This window comes from Cherax quadricarinatus, chromosome 33, assembly GCF_038502225.1.
Source record: "Cherax quadricarinatus isolate ZL_2023a chromosome 33, ASM3850222v1, whole genome shotgun sequence".
In the NCBI taxonomy this organism is placed as follows: domain Eukaryota; kingdom Metazoa; phylum Arthropoda; class Malacostraca; order Decapoda; family Parastacidae; genus Cherax; species Cherax quadricarinatus.
The window spans coordinates 10,666,740-10,683,686 of NC_091324.1; the positions used below are offsets into that span (position 1 = coordinate 10,666,740).

Sequence of the window (16,947 nt, forward strand, 5' to 3'; positions counted from 1 at the left end):
TACTATTAATGAACGTTTCAATTCTTTAAACGACTTCTGTGATATTTAAGTCTACAATTATAGAGGATCTGATTTATGATTATATAAGAAAAACACTAATAAAAGAAGGAAATTCTTGCAGTAGTAAACTCAAGACGTCTTAAATCTTAAGCCCCGCCCCTGGTGTCTTGTGATTGGTGCAGCTGTCTCACTGGTAAGGTAAGCCAATTACCGCGCTCCCAGCCCACCAATAGACAGCTTCGTCACTATCAAGTAAGAGAAATAAGCTTCATACTGTGGCTTGTGTGTTATATTTTTCCATGGTAAGACACGAGACCTTTTTTCGTGTTTAAATGTTGATTGTTAACATAGAAGGCAAGCTAATATATAAAGTACGTTTAATTATCAGTGTTGTTGCCCTATGCGAACTGTACATGAAATTCAATACACTGTAGCAATCTCGTCTTCTGAGCGAACTTTAAGGAACTTCTTACGTGAACGATACTTAGACTCCTCCCTCTTGGCACTTTGGGTTTCCTTGACATCTTCATCATTAGGACAGAAGTGCCAGTGCCTAGCCAGAGTGCCATCCCCGTACTCTATGGCACTTCACAAGAAGCTACTGAACAGGGCGGACACAGGTGTTGGAGCGTTAGTGATAACAGTGTGCATTTTAACTTAACCTGTCAGAGAGGTGATAGTGTATCATACTGTGCAGAACAATTTAGTTGCCAATTTAAACAAGTGGATAAAAGTTTGAATGAAATATAAATTTATGATTGTATCCACAGATAAGAAAACAATAACCCAATCGCTGCCTCTAAGGTCAAGTTGCTTTCTCGTGATGCAAATGGAAAGTTGAAGTACGGGTGGCATTTAACCTTGTTCTAACACTTGGAAAAGATATCGCCGCCACCACCATCTTTAGTCCTCAGTACGCAAGTTAAGATCGTATATCATCTGTGCCGTGTCTTCCTACACACATAAGGTAAAGAATTCATTGCTTATATCTTCCTGTGTTCTTCTTGGACGTAGTCTGAACTCCTCCAAGGACGTTGTGTACGACTGCATAAAGTAATTTAGTAAAATATTTACAGAAATCAAGGATTCCTTCAAGGTATAATGTTTGTCAGGAAACAGGACAAGTGTTTCCTGACGTTTCCTGGAGCTTTTGGCTATCTGACCGAGGACTTCAGCTGGTTTACCGGTTCACCTCTTTAAAAATCATTAGTTCATTCATGACTCCAAGTGAGCATTCACATATTTTATAGCTATGTTTTTATTATTATTATTATTATTATTATTATTATTATTATTATTATTATTAAATTATTATTATTATTAAATTCCTATTATTAAATTATTATTATTAAATTATTATTATTAAATTATTATTAAATTCCTATTATTAAATTATTATTATTAAGTAATAATAATTATCATTATTATTACCTGTGATTATTTTACTCATTCTGCTGCTGTTGATTATGCCAATGAGTTCAAGCGAGTTTAACACAGACAAGTTCATATTATCAAACATAATTATGACAGGAGGTCCCAGATTTAACTAACAATATTGTTATCAGTAAAAAAAAATATTACTTTTTATTCTACTTAAAGCTAACATGTACTTGAAGATTTAAAAATAGATTCGACATGTTATCCTAACCACCAAGTGAAATAAAAGAAATACACAAAATGATTTCATTCAGTCATAAATTAAAAAGCGTAGATAATCGTTAATTAAGGAACGGCTTGTTCTTAAATAATCAGAGTATGCATCTGCACGTATATACTAATATATGAACATTTATGAATTTGTATGTATGTTTACATATGTGTAAATGAGTGTGCATGAGCATTTATATGTGCAAGTGTATAAAAGAGTGTATATATGTGGCGGTGTGTGTACAACTGCACATGTAAGACTGTGTTAATATGATGAAAATGAGAACATTTCTGGACAAACATTGTTTACGTAATTAGCGCCTTCCACCCACAGACAGCAGCCACAATTTCTTTACATTTCCTTACAGTGGTTCGCTATCCTTTCCATATTTGGAAAGACAATGTATGACTGTGACACACACCTGGTCGTCTAGACCCCACTATAAGAAAGTATATTATTTTCCACAGAAACGGCTAGTTTATTGTGGGTCCAGTCTATGAAGGTGGAGTAAGAGTATAAAAGTAGTACATTTGGGTAACCGCTATTTACAATTTGTGATTTCCTTATTTGATGGGGGAATACACAACAACATAAGTTTGTCAATGATACTACAACATACCGTCAAATAACTTATGATAAGGACACTAGAAGGCTTTAGGAAGTCCTGGATAGGCAGATTTTGTGGTCGTAGAAATAGCAGATGCAGTTCGATGTAGACAAGTCAAAGGTTCTAATACTAAGACAAGAAAATGTCTATGGCACTTACAATGTAAATATGTAGATATTAGTAAAGGTGAATGCGATTTTTTTTAGAATGCTGATTAGCAGAAATTTATAATCAAGATAATAGCGCATAAGTATTCGCATAAAAAAAACTAATACAATTCTTGGATTCATATCACGCTGTATAAACTGTAGTAGTCATAAGGTTATATTTCAACTCCATATATCTTGTTTAAGTCTTATTTAGATTATACTGCTCGGTTCTAGTCTGGATATTACAGAATGGACATAAATGCGCTGGGTAATATAAAAAGAAGGATTACGAAGCTGATTTCAATGATCGGAAATCTTTTTTATGAAGACAGGCTGAATACATTGATTTTTGCATTCTGGTAAGACGAAGAATCAAGGGAAATATGACTGAAGCGTACAAACAGAAAACAAGAATAAATAAAGGGATACAAATAGCGTGTTAAAAATATCTAACCAAGACAGAACGCACAGCAATGGATTCAAGTTGGACAAAATTTTGATTCAGAAAGGATTTAGGGAAATACCGATTTGGCAACAGAGTTGTAAATGAGCAGAACAAACTTGCAGGGAGCGTTAGTGAGGCAAGAACGATAGATAGCTTTAAATGTAGGGTAAATAAGCAGATGCTTTGCCACATCACGTAGTTTACTGCAGTGCACTTTCTAGCTATATTTTTCTCAATAAGTGGACAATCAGCCACATAGTATTCAAAAAAGTGACCATAAGACTGACTTCATACTTTACATTTAATTTCATCGTCTGTATGTATGTAAAACTGCCAAAGTACTTGTTAACTAAGTCTAAGCCAGGCTACAACATCATCCATCAGTCTGTTTACATTGCAAGTTGCTCCATGAAGTGCTTGTATCCATTCATATTATCACAGTGGGTAATAGATTACTAAGATTTCTAAGTTAATTCGTAAGACATTCAAATAAATAATTTAACTCTCTCTTAGTAATATTTCAAATACATGACACATACAGATTAAGGTAATCTCCGATTTCTATGATTAATTTTGAGCCTTATCATGTAGGAATAAAAAATGCATTAATTTCTTTACCTCTGCACAAAGATTAACTACGACTCTGAGCATGACTCCCTGACCAGTACTGATTCAATGTTATTTCCGAAAGGAATTGACACCCATAATGACTAGCAACATGTTCAATGGAGAAGCCAAATTAAAATTGGTAAAGTAGTCAAAGAAAGTAGTTTGAAGGAAAAAGTCGATTATAATGTTTTTCTGTGTGAAGAATTAGTAATAATTGCAGAAAAGGATAACGAATTTGAACTTCAAGGGAATGCATTTAGAAGCCTGAGTACATATTGTAAACAGACTGACTGATGTAGTGTCCAGGCTTAGATTTGATTAGATACTTTTGGCAGTTTGGTACATAAACAGGCGATGATCAAACAAAATGTGAAGTATGAAGTCAGGTTTATGATCACTTTTCTTGAACACTTTGTGTTTGATCGGCAACTAACTGAGGAATATAGAGAGATATGTCAAAGCACCTTTTAAATGAAAATAAGATACTAGAAATTCTTAGGAAGTACTTAAACTTGCATGTAACGGATAAAATATATACACCTAGGTGTACTCATGTTAGTTAATCCTTTTAGAGACTAATTCCAAGGCCTTATTATTATTATTATGATTATTATTATTATTATTATTAATTATTATTATTATTATTATTTACTTTTTAGGAAGATTTTTAACACTAGAGCCAAAACAATCATCAGGTACCTTTGATAAACCTTTGTAGAGTTTCAAGATTTATCTACTCTCTGAGCCCGGCCATGGGCCAGGCTCGTCTGGTGCTTGCCTGGTCAACCAGGTTGTTGCTGCTGGAGGCCCACAGCCCCACATATCCATCACAGCCTGGTTGATACTTGTCCAGTTTCCTGTTTATGTCTTCCTGTACTTTTTCAGTGTCCTCTACTGTACTGACTTTCATGCTTATTTTAGTGTCATCTGCAAATGATGATACAAAAGTGTGTCGGGTGTTTTTGTCTGTCTGCTATGAGGATGAGGAACAGCAGAGGTGCCAGGACAGTGCCTTGGGGCACTGAGCTTTTCACCTCGCTGATGCAGAATCTTGCCCTGTTCACTATTACTTTTTGTGTTGTGTGTGTTACGAAACCGAAAATCCATCTGCCTACCTTCCCCGTAATGCCCATGCCCTTCATTTTGTGCGCTATCACTCCATGATCGCATTTGTCAAAACGCCTTTGCAAAACCTGTGTAAATCACATCTGCGTTTTGGTCGTCTTCCAGTGCCTCCTTAATTCTGTCATAATGGTTCAGCAGCTGTGACAGGCATGATCATCCTGCTCTAAAACCATGCTGGTTCGGGTTATGTTGGTTGTGCTGGTCCATGAAATTTGTAACCTGCCGTCTCATCACTCATTCGAAGATTTTTATGATGTGAGAGGTTAGGGCTACTGGTCTGTAATTTGTAGCTAGTGCTCTACTACCTCCCTTATGCAAAGGAGCTATGTCTGTACTCTTTAAGGCCTCCGGTATTTCACCTAGATCTAAGCTCTTTCTCCAAAGAATACTGAGGGCTCGTGCTAGTGGTACTTTGCACTTCTTTATAAACAGAGCATTCCATGAATCTGGTCCAGGTGCTCAGCGAGTGGGCATGTTTTCCCATTTCTTTTTCGAAATCTATGGGATTTGTACTACTAATAATAATAACTATTATCTAACTTCTGCAAGGGAGAGAGCCCATTCAACTGAATTTTATACATGTTCCTTCCTGAAAGCAGAATGAAAGCATATCCATTCTGTAGACTGTACCGCCATAGTATATCAGTCTTGTGGACTGTACCGTGAAAGCAAATCCATCATTTGGAAGGTGGTATGAGAGTATATCTGTTACATGGACGGTGGAGTGAGAGCATATCCATCATGTTTACAGGAGCGTGCGGGTAAATGTATTATGTGGGTAGTAGCGTGAGAATAGTGCTATCATGTGGAGAATAACGTGACAGTAGTGCTATAATGAGAGACAGTAGCGTGAGAGTATTAATATCATGTGCACAGTAATCTAAGAGTGTATCCATCCTATGAACAGTAGTGCGAGCATATCCCTCCAGTGGAAGGTAGCATAAGAGTATATCCATCCTGTGGAAAGTAGTGTGAAAGCACATCTATCAAGTGGACGGCAGTGTGAAGGCATATCCATCCTGTGGGCGGTAGCATGAGAGTATATTCATCCTGGGAACGTTAGCATGAGATAATATCATTACTGTGGAAGGTAGCATAAGATTATATTCATCCTATGAAAGATAGAGTCAGAACATATCCATCAGGAGCGCACTAGAGTATCAATTCCTTGGACAGAAAGGTAAGAGGATATGGGTACACAGACCTGGGAACTAGGCCCTGAAAGGGTTTACAGGCGTACACTTGGGTAAACATTATTTAAGCCTTTTGTACAGTATTTTAATTTAGTATAAGCCAATTAAGAATAATTTTCCAAAAGAATTTTTGGTATTTTATTTTCATTATTAAGATACACTGATATATTCGCAGTTAACCAAAAAATTTGAAAGAAATTATTAGATGATGTGAAGGAAATGACAGGATGGACAACGAGAACCTTCAAAAAAACAATGCCAAGCCAATGATGGTCCGCTTTAAGTCACTTGTTACTTTTTGCATCTGATTGGTTATAAATTTAATCAAAAGAAAGGAAAGGTAGTTCCAGTTCTCTGGATCAAGAGAAGGCCCTTCACCTGCGTTCAAACTAGATTGCAAATGAACTACTGCGACGCAGTGAACAGAGCTGTTGTGAGGCAACTGCCGCTAAAACAAACGTCCGGGGTGATGAAGAAAACTACACAGATAGGTGTGTATCTTCCAGTGAAAGCTGATTCTAGTATCTTTATAATGGCATAAAGTATCCTTCAATGGTGTTGTACAACCGTAACGACCGTTCATGGATAGGTAGACATTAAACATTATTAAGCAATAATGAACGAGGGAAGGGCTGGGTGTTACTGCTTTTAGGCAAAATTTCGTTATGAAAAATGTTTTAACGCTTTTAATTCTGAACACATATTGATGATACTGTGCAGTCACCTGTGTAATTTTATTTATACATATTCCCCATGTGTGTGTATGCATATCTATCTATCTATACTGGAGGACGCGAGAATGGAGGAAGTGAATATATTTAGATAGGAGCGGATGTGTCGGCAATTCTGTCTATGAAAAATTAGGTGAACCACAGAATAAATGCTGGGAAAAAGGTAGGTGGTGTCTTGAGGTGTCTGTGGAAAGAAATTTATATATGAAGACAAAAAAAAGACGAGCGCACGAAAAGTATGGCGGTACCAACATTTTTACAGGGGTGTGTGGCATAATATTTAAATGTGGCAGTAAGGCGAAAGCAAGATGCAGTGATGATGTGTTTTGGAGTAATGTGTGGTGTGAATATTATGCAGACAAAACAAGAGCGTCGATATTAAAAGACGGTGTTGGATTACGTTACGTATAATACAAAGGTAAGAGGAGGGATTGTTGATGCGGGTTAGTCATAATAAAGCAGAATAGAATGAGAGCAGGTAAAGGAGGTTATAAGTGGAAGAGGCTTGAGAATCCAGTAGGTGTGTGTTAGATAGGGATGAGTGAAGACGGGTGGTTTCTAATAGTTGACCTGTTGTCGGAGTGTAAGCACGGTAATATTTATGAAGGGATTCAGGAAAACTGATTAGCCTGACTTGAGTCTGCAGGAAGGGTGGGGATGTTGTAGTTCAGAGAGTCATTCGTATTGTGTAGTTCCCGCACTTCTGACGAGACAGCTATTAAATGAATAATGGTCAATGTGCTTCCTTTTATTTATTACCCTGCCTTGGTAGGAGACGGCCAATTTGGTAAAATTAAAATATTTTAAAACATTAATATAATAAATACTAGTTAATGGCATAACCACCGACATGGAGAAAATAAAGGCAAATATAAGAACACTGTATATTTTGGTCTTAATCTTAGTACTTCATTTAACAAAAAATATACAGAACAATAAGCTATTAATGCAAGAATCAGGTCACATACCTGAGTGTGCCTAGTAAACAAATGACTTCATGGTTAGGGCAGTAATTGCCTCAAGCTCTTCACTGGCCTTGTACAGATGTTAAAATTAGGTCGTGATGCAAGCATAGCAGACTTGAGAATTTTGCTAGCTCATGTACGGTGTCTGCAATACCTGTCAACGCTCTCTTGAACAGTGCGCAACACCTGACGTGCGTCAACATTCTTGAAAACTGCACTACACCTGACAAGCGTCGGCGCTACACCTGACGTAAATCGACGCTACACCAGACGTGAGCAGACGCTATACCAGATATGTCGACGCTACACGTAACATGCATCAAAGCTATATCTGAGGAAGTGTCTGACGCAAAACACCTGGCGCGCGTCAACATTCACTTTCTTGTCTCATTAACACGTAAGATAACAGGTAAATCTTACACACTATTACTGACACTCAGTATACGTATACCTGTGCTCTTCTTAATTAATACTACTTAATCTTGTAATATTTCCTTTCTAACTTAGGATGCCTAGTCTCAGACCGGGCCGTATCTTTCTCTGTATCTGTTTAAGTATTTATGCATCTACCTGTTTACGTACTTATGTATCTTCCACTGCACCTATGTATACAATTGTTCCTCTACACCTGTGTATATATTTAAGTATTTTTTTCTATAACTGTGTATGCACTTATGTATCTTTCTCCGTACTTGTGTCCATACTTATATATCTATCTCTATACCTGTGTACATATGTACTCATGGTAACATTTATGTATATTTTGGGTTCTTTGTGGAAATACGACTATTCCTTTATGCACAACTTGTAAATGTAAATGGGAGGTAACCAGGTTTGAGGCAAAAATGGGGAAAGAAGGTCTAACTCCTTTGATTAAGAGCCCTTCATCCTTATGAAGCTCCCAGCCCCCATGAAGGGAGTGCTTCCGAAACAATACTGAATCATAATGAAGCACTCATAAAAATGTAGTGTTAAAAAGCGATTGAAACTCCCAAACACTTTATCTTAGATTATATCCACCAAATAACAAAAATAAAACAAGGAATATGAAGGGTACGCTAAGATTATTCAAGTCGCAAAAGATACCTGTAACCAATCTTAAAAATTTCTTCCATGTATATAGCAATAAAATTTGGTTAAAAAGACGGAGAATTAAATCACATTGATGACAGCATACTGATAACCATATGTGTTCTATTTTGTACAATTATGTTCTGTCTTCAGACAAGAAGAAACAGAAGGATCACATAAATTAATAATTACACAGACCACAATTAGAACAAATGATGGAGGATCACAGTCACTAGTGAAAGTCCTCAAACATGTTGACAGCTTAAAAATAAACAATTTCCTGTTCCCCGACGAACTACTTTCAAGAGTTTCTAAAAGCATGCCATGCCACATGTTTGGTGCCCGAGATACAGACGACCATTCTGGTCTTCGAATTACTTCCGTATCTTCCTGATCTCAATAGTGCGTAAAATATTAAGAATCAATAGTAACAGATGCAAATCAAAGTCAACTGGAAGAACCTGAACATAAGTTTTAACCCGGTTTCATAAAGTCAATGATACAGAGTACAAAGTAACTTATCTGAACTTCATTAAGATAAGTGATAGGGTTCCATACACGAGAATGAATGATAAAGTGGTGGCATAGTTCCCTCTTGAAGTTTGAATGGTCAGAAACGATTAGCGGACGGAGGATCGAGCCTTCGCCCCTCCTCGAGCTAATAGCCCACATGTGCTTAATGCTTCACATATAAAAAATATATAATCATAATACTGAAGTCCGACATGGCTAACCAAAAAACAAACAGAATTTACATAAATTGGAAGTAACCATGTGTTCACATATTGTTCAGTGTTGGCCCATGTTGTTCACAATCTAAATAAACGACCTACATTAAAGAATAAATAACCAAACTCGCTGACAACACAAAGTAGTCCACTAATATTCTCACGTGTGTAATTTAGATTTAACTGGTTAACTAAGTAGTTTAATTACTATGTAATTATGTAATTATTTTAATTACTATGTAATTATAAGGACTGAGTCAGATTCATTCACCCTTATAAAGTAAATGAATTTTAGAGATTATGGTAATAACTGCAGGCTAATAATAAAAAAGTAAAAATGTAGCTATAACTATTTGCTAATAAAAACAGCTATTTATCTCCCTTTGATTTATTTTTTAAAAAAGATTAGATATATGAACCAGAATAGCTATATATAATCTTAGTGGACACTTTATTAGACACACCTGTACAACTGATTGTTAATGTAAATATTTAATCAGCCAATCCGAGGCAGCACCTCAATACCTAAAAGCATGCAGACATGGTCAATAGGTTCAGTTGTTAAGATCGAACATCAGAATTGGGAGTAATTGGGAGCGACTTTGTGGAATGACTGTTGGTGCCAGACAGGGTGGTTTGTGTATGTCAGAAATTACTGATTTCCTGGGATTTAACACACAACAGTCATTAGAGTTTAGAGAGCATGTTGTGAAAAACACAAAACATCCAGTGAGCGGTATGTGGGGAAAATGTCTTGATAATGGGAGAGGTCAGAGGAGAATGGCCAAACTGGTTCAAGCTGACAGGAAGGTGACCGTAACTCAAATAACCATGTGTTACGACAGTAGAATGCACAGAATCATTTCTGAATGCACCACAAGTTCAACCTTGAAGTGAATGGGCTACAGCAGCAGAAGACCACACCGAGTTCCACTCCTGTCAGCTAAAAACAGGAAACTGAGGCTACAGTGGACACACGTTCACCAAAACTGCACTGTTCAAGATTGGATAAAATGTCGTCTGTTTTGACGAATCGCGATTTCTGCTGCGAAATTCAGATGTTAGGGTCAGAATTTGGCCTAAACCTTTGGGGTATGGTGAAATGGGAGATTCTTAGCATGAATGTGCATCCGACAAATCTACAGCAACTGTGTGATGCTATCATGTCAACATGGACCAGGATCTCTAAGGAATGTTTCCAACAAATTGTTCAATCCATGCCACGAAGAATTCAGACTGTTCTGGATTTAAAGGGGGACCCTACCCAGTACTAGAAGGGTGTACCTAATAAAGTGGCCATTGAGCATAAGAAAGGTCTGCTTTATGTGGAAAAGTAGGCCTACTGGCTCTTTATATCCTTATGTTATCGCTTATCATTCAAGTTTCATTGATGATGTAATCCTGTGGATAACGAACATTGAGAAGCAGGTGCCTTATTCATATGCTAGATGTCAGATGTAGAAATTTAAAAATAAAGTATATATGATATATATACGCGTGATATATGACTCCTACGGGTATTGCGCTCCCCATGAATAAAATATTAGAGGTGATTTATGATCACTAAAATTATATTCGTGGTGAAGCGCTAAATCCTTAGCAGCGATACAGCGCCTAGAAAATGGGAAGTGGTCAGGATTGGTCTAAGGAACAGGAGGCAAACCAGATATATATTTAGCAATGTGTTGTGATTCATGTCAGAATATGAGTAGGTCTATTATTATTATCAATATTATTATTATTATTTTTAGTAGTAGTAGTAGTAGTAGTAGTAGTAGTAGTAGTAGTAGTAGTAGTAGTAGTGGTAGTAGTAGTAGTAGTAGTATATTTACTAAAAAACTGTAAGCACATATAGTAATACTGCACTAGATGTCTTTATAGATACCGGTTCATAAAACTGCTTCGGCTTAGGGTTACTGGTCCAATTAATAAAAAAAGGCGACGAACCGGGTAATGACCAGGTAATTACCCAGCAACGTGGCACTCCCTGGCACTGGGTGCCGTATGACCGGGTAATAACCCGCTTGACGCTACCTAACAGTGATTACTGTATGACTGTGTAATGATCCAGTAATTTGGCACTTCCTGGCACTGACCACTGTATGACTGGGCAATTACTTAGCAACTTGGCTCCCTGGCACCCAGTAACGTGGCACTCCCTGGCACTGATTACCGTATGATTGGTAGTGGCCCAGCAAGGTGGCACTCCCTGGCACTAGGTGACGTAGTGCCAGGGAATATCCTTAACAAAGGCAAGATCGGTGATAGCACACGCGAGCTGGAATAATTAGCAAATTAATGAAAACTTTCTGATGGAACATTCGCGTGTGTCACTGGAAGCTCGGAATTACACAGTACATTGTTCGAGTCTACAAAGTACAATACGCATATTGTAAAAAGCGTAGTTTCTAATATAGAAAAACGTATAAAGTGCATGTTAAATAAATGTTACAAATAACTTATTTTATCACAAAAGTAATATGGATCAAGAGAAATTACTAAAAGTATCAAACAATGGCATTTTAAAACATGAAGACAACAAGGATGACTTGACAGGACATACCAGTATCAACACACTTACCAGTGCACCAAATTGAGCAGTTTTAACGAAAACATTTATCTAAGGGGTTAAGGCTCAAGACACAGCAGTAGCAAGGACACTGCTTATTAAAAATTTTTATCCCCCCCCCCGAAAAAAAAAAGAAGAAACTGCTATAACAAGGACATTGTTTAAAAATACAGTGGAATCTCAAAAATCGAACTGCTCCCAACGCAACCAATTATGTAAGTGTATTTTTGTAAGTGCTTTTATAAGTGTATTTTTGAGGGTCTTAAATGGTCTAATCTAATTTACATTATTCCTGATGGGAATAAATTCGTTCGGTAGTGGCACTCGAACAGCCTTCTGGACCGAAGAAAGTTCGATATTTGAGGTTCCACTGTAATATTCGTCTAAAGTGTTTAAGCAGAAACTACAGTAGTTTAGTTAAATATCTTTGTTACGTACCCCATACCCATCTTGTGGGCGGCAGTCAAAATATTAGAGGTACATAACGGGTACAGGGACTGGGCTGCAAAGTTTTGATAGCTGAACAAGTTACCGTGGCAATGAACTATTTACATGTTTATATCTGGTCACAGTCGTAATGAGTTATTTATGTAGATATGAATTAGGTCACACGCAGAAAAAAAATAATGGTAATGTTTTATTTACAGTCAGCAAAGTCACGGTATTTCTTGAACATTTCTGAGTGAGTTGTCTGTGAATTCATTAATTTTATCGAATTCCATTACACAATGACACAAGATGTGACAATTGTCCATCAGGCCAAGTTTACATTTCGTTTGATCTACATCTAGTGGTGGTAATTCCCGAAGATACCTGTGACCCAGCCGGAGCCTACAGTACAGTAGCAAGGACAATTTTCAAAATATACAATGGCTAGTCCGTATGAAGTTTCAGTGGATTTGAAATTAGCATTATATTAATTTCATAGGATCGTGAATTTCATCATATATTAATAAGAATATCAAAACATTGATGAATGGTTCCTAGCGATAATGAAAAGATTTTGCCAAACTTTTTTTTCCACTTCTGTACGACGTTTAGATATTCAATTTTAACAAGACGTGTGAATTTTTGCTACGATTACACGAAGGATATTATAAATAGCACCTTTATCTTGTGGATATAAAACTTGCATCTTCATGGCAATCTGGTAATAATTCTCCTATATATATTTCCGATGTCTACTGTTTCATGCTCCTCTAGCTTTCTCACTGGCCATTCCTTTTCTGACAAAACTGAAGAACACAAGAGAGGTATTCGCTTTGCTGACACTAAAAATGCTCTTTTATGTCATGGAGAGACTATAGCCATCACATATAAAGCTGGACCTGTGTCAAAATTATTTATTCCTCTTCTAGCTGTCACAAATGCCGTCTTGTTGAATCTGCACTTACGCACACGATTCCTATCATGAAACTTAGTTCCGGTTATGTTTCTGTTGAAGCCTGCCTCTCCAATACTCTGTTAAATGCAGAAGACACATGACTTCGCTTGACCTTGACCTTCTCCTGGCCTGTCTTCTGGCTTTCTTCACTTTCTCATTAGCGACTCGATAATGGTCCACGATGGGCTGAAACCTTGTGTAAAGTCTCCTCTTCAAATTGAAGGTTAGTCATGAATTCTTCCTGTCATAGTATTGTGATTTTTATTCTTCTTAATACCTGTACTGTGTGTGTGATAACTGTACTGTATATATACTACCAGTACTGTGTATGAACTTTTAGTACTGTGTATGTACTTCCAATACTATGTATGTAATATCTGTACTGCACACGTATAGCATATATAATACTAGCATTGCATATAATACACTAGTACCGCATATATAATACTAGTACTGCATATGTAATATTCGTACTGCACATATAATACATATACTACATATGTAATACCACTACTGCGTATGCAATGTCCGTGCTACGTGCTGTAATACTAGTACTATACGAGTGGGTAATGTGAGGATGTACGAGCATTACCTACTCGTATGAGCCTTGAAATACTGAACGAGTGCTTAAGCCTGAATAAGAGTGCTTGAAAAGGAGTACAACTGATTGAGCGAAAGCTCGAATGTTTTCCAATGAAGCTTAAGGAGTAGGTGGATAGATAGAGTGAAAATAGTGTGTGGGCTTATTGGCAGCTGCTGACACACACACTTAATGTTAAACTAGTGCACACAAGCTTGTGAGTATACACATCACATAATTCCACTTAAATGATCACTTTTATTTTCTGATGAGAATACCACTGAATACTAACTTAATGGAGATTCTTTCTCTCAGTATAAAATAAAATATAACTAGATGGGTCACTGTCTAGATCCTTATTCTCTCAATATAAAGCCAAATAACGAGACTGGCCACTGTCAAGCACACCATTCTCTTAAGGCACAACGAGACAAGTTACTTTATCAGCACCACCAGTGATACTCGTCTCGAGTTGAGTGTTTCCTGGTTAGGTTCGGCAACCTAGTTCCCAGACGTATCGCAGACTTTTTTAAAATTGTTTATCTGAGGATAAATAATCGTTTTTACAGGATAATCTAACCTACTCCAACGTAACCCAAATCAGATACAACTTAACCTATTCTGAGATGAAGAAAATAGTATTTGTAAATTTACGACAGCTCTGAGGTACTAACCTGGGAAACCCCATAATAAAAATTAACATAATGAGAGACATGGAAGGAAGTGTAAAACAAACCAGGTGACAGGCAGGGACGTCACAGGCACAGAAAACAATGTCAATATCCGTGGTCTAAGACTCATCATTAACCTGCTACTAACACATCAAAGAAATATTGGCCGAATAAAGGTTGAAGTTTTGAAGAGTAAACTAGACCACTGTCTCCTGCTAGTGCCTGATCAACCGGTTTGTGATGGGTATGTGGTCCCATAAGAAGCTAGCAGCAACACCCTGAATGGCCAGGGAGTCAATAGGGAAATTTGGCCTCAGGCCTAGCTACGAAGGTAGACTGATTTTCGAAACCGGGCACAGGTATGTCACAGGTGCATAAATGAGGATACGAAGAGTGATTTTTCTTCCTCATTGAGAACGTTGTTAACCAACATGAACTCAATGCTAGTCCAGATTTCTCTAGCATAAAAAACTACTGGGTCAGTACAAGCAAAAGGTATTGGTTTAGCATTTTTAATAGACTACTATTACTACTACTACTACTACTACTACTACTACTACTACTACTACTACTACTACTAATAATAATAATAATAATAATAATAATTATTATTATTATTATTATTATTATTATACCGACAATACTACAAAAGACTGAATGACACTACAAAAGAAAATTCTCGCACCAAACGCTGGTGGTATAAAGTCAGATGAAGAAAGTGCACACTTGATAACATTGTGGGTGACGCCGCTGTGTTACCCACACGGGTGATAATCTGAGTGCTGCAGCTCAGGTCAAATAGGCATTCCCTACCCCCCTTTAATAGGGAATGGGGTGGAGTGATGCCTTGATCCAAGGAACTGGAGTTCCTCTACCTTTCCTTTGATCAAATCTGATTATCTCCTATTGACAACAATTAAAATGTAATACAAAATTTTGAGCTCACATTCGACCGTTCGAAATTTTGTATACAAAAATTGAACCTGAATTTACATAACAGTATTTGCAACTGTAGTTGTCTCTACCACAGTACTAGCAACGTAACTGTCTCCCACGCAGTATTTGTGGCGTAGTTGTCTCCCATACAGTACTTGTGGCGTAGTTGTCTCCCACACAGTACTTGTGGGGTAGTTGTCTCAGAGGAACTAGTCCCAAATTTGCACGCGAAAATCACTCCTACGAAGTAAAAGATGGGGCAGGAGATGCAACATTTCCCCAATGAACAGCAGCAGCGCCACGCGTACACTAAGAGACAACACAATGTGTCAGGGGCCCAAGACTGTTCAATTGCCTCTCAGCATACATAAGGGGGATTACCAAAAGCCCTCTGGCTGTCTTCAAGAAGGCGCTGGACAGGCACCTAAAGTCAGTACCTGATGAGCTAGGCTTTGGTTCGTACGTCGGTCTGCGTGCGGCCAGCAGTAACAGCCTGGTTGATCAGACCATGATCCACCAGGAGGCCTGGGAACAGAGCAGTGGGGGCGAAACCCTCTTAAGATATACTTCAGATATACCACAGTACTTGTGGTCATAGTTGTGTCCCACAGAGTACTTGTGGAGTAGTTGTCTCCGAGATGGTACTTGAGGTGTAGTTGTCTCCCACACAATACTTGTGATGTAACTGTCTCCACCTCATACTTACGGCGTAGTTGTCTTCGCCGTACGTATGCAGCTAAACAAGATTAATGGAACAAATACTGCCAACACAAGTCAACAGTTTTTTGCGGTCGATCATGAGTTCAGCTTTCTCTGAACTCTGAATTAGCAAGCAGAACTGCATTAAAAAAAGAAATTTTTACAAGACTCATTAAAAACAGGCACCCCTAAAAGTCTTGCTGTCAACCCAAAATGCTGAAGATACCCCTGAAGTCTGACGATTAACTCAAAACATACTCATAAGTTTCTATGCCTCAAAGTTTTTGTCGACACCAGATATATTCAAGAAATCCCAGGTACCCCTAAAGTCTTGCTGTTAATTCCAGATATACTCAAGCTGCTCTTGATAAAGAGCATATACATGTGAATCTTAACAAGACTTTTGTTTCCCCTAGCTAGAACTGATTTCCCTGGTAATCTCAGGTGCCTCCAGCCAAGCCCCAGCGTACAGTGGTAACGCAGGGCAGCCCAGGTTGCTGATGCAACTGCAGCCCACCAACTCAAACTGGTGGTTCCGGGTAGCACATTCTACCTGCAACCCGCCAGCTTCATCTGGTAGACCAGGGTAGCGAGCCGTTCTACTGATATACATTCAAGTGGTTGTTTCGCCTGTTACTACTACATCTACACGCTCATGGCTACTTCTGCAACCTATCAACGTCTGGTAGTAGATAAGAATAGCCGTCGCTTCTGCTTCACCTGCAGTACACCTGCTGCTACTTCACCAGCAATGTTGGATGGTAACCCACGGTAGCACCTGCTTCTGCTTCACCTGTAGTGCTTGATGTTATCCCAGAGTAGCGCCTGCTACTCCTT

The 16,947-nt window shown here is 37.9% G+C and overlaps 1 protein-coding gene across 2 annotated transcripts in view; it reads left to right on the forward strand.

The window, feature by feature from the left end:
* Window positions 1-346: 346 nt before the first annotated feature.
* The window catches only part of LOC128694035 (forkhead box protein E4), a 258,511-nt gene continuing 241,910 nt past the window's right edge, over window positions 347-16,947 (forward strand). Inside the window, exon 1 of one of the 2 annotated variants that reach the window (XM_053784029.2) lies at window positions 347-967. The gene's annotated coding sequence lies outside the window, so the exon portion shown is untranslated. The remainder of the gene's footprint in view (window positions 968-16,947) is intronic. The other variant, XM_053784031.2, reaches the window with a different exon arrangement.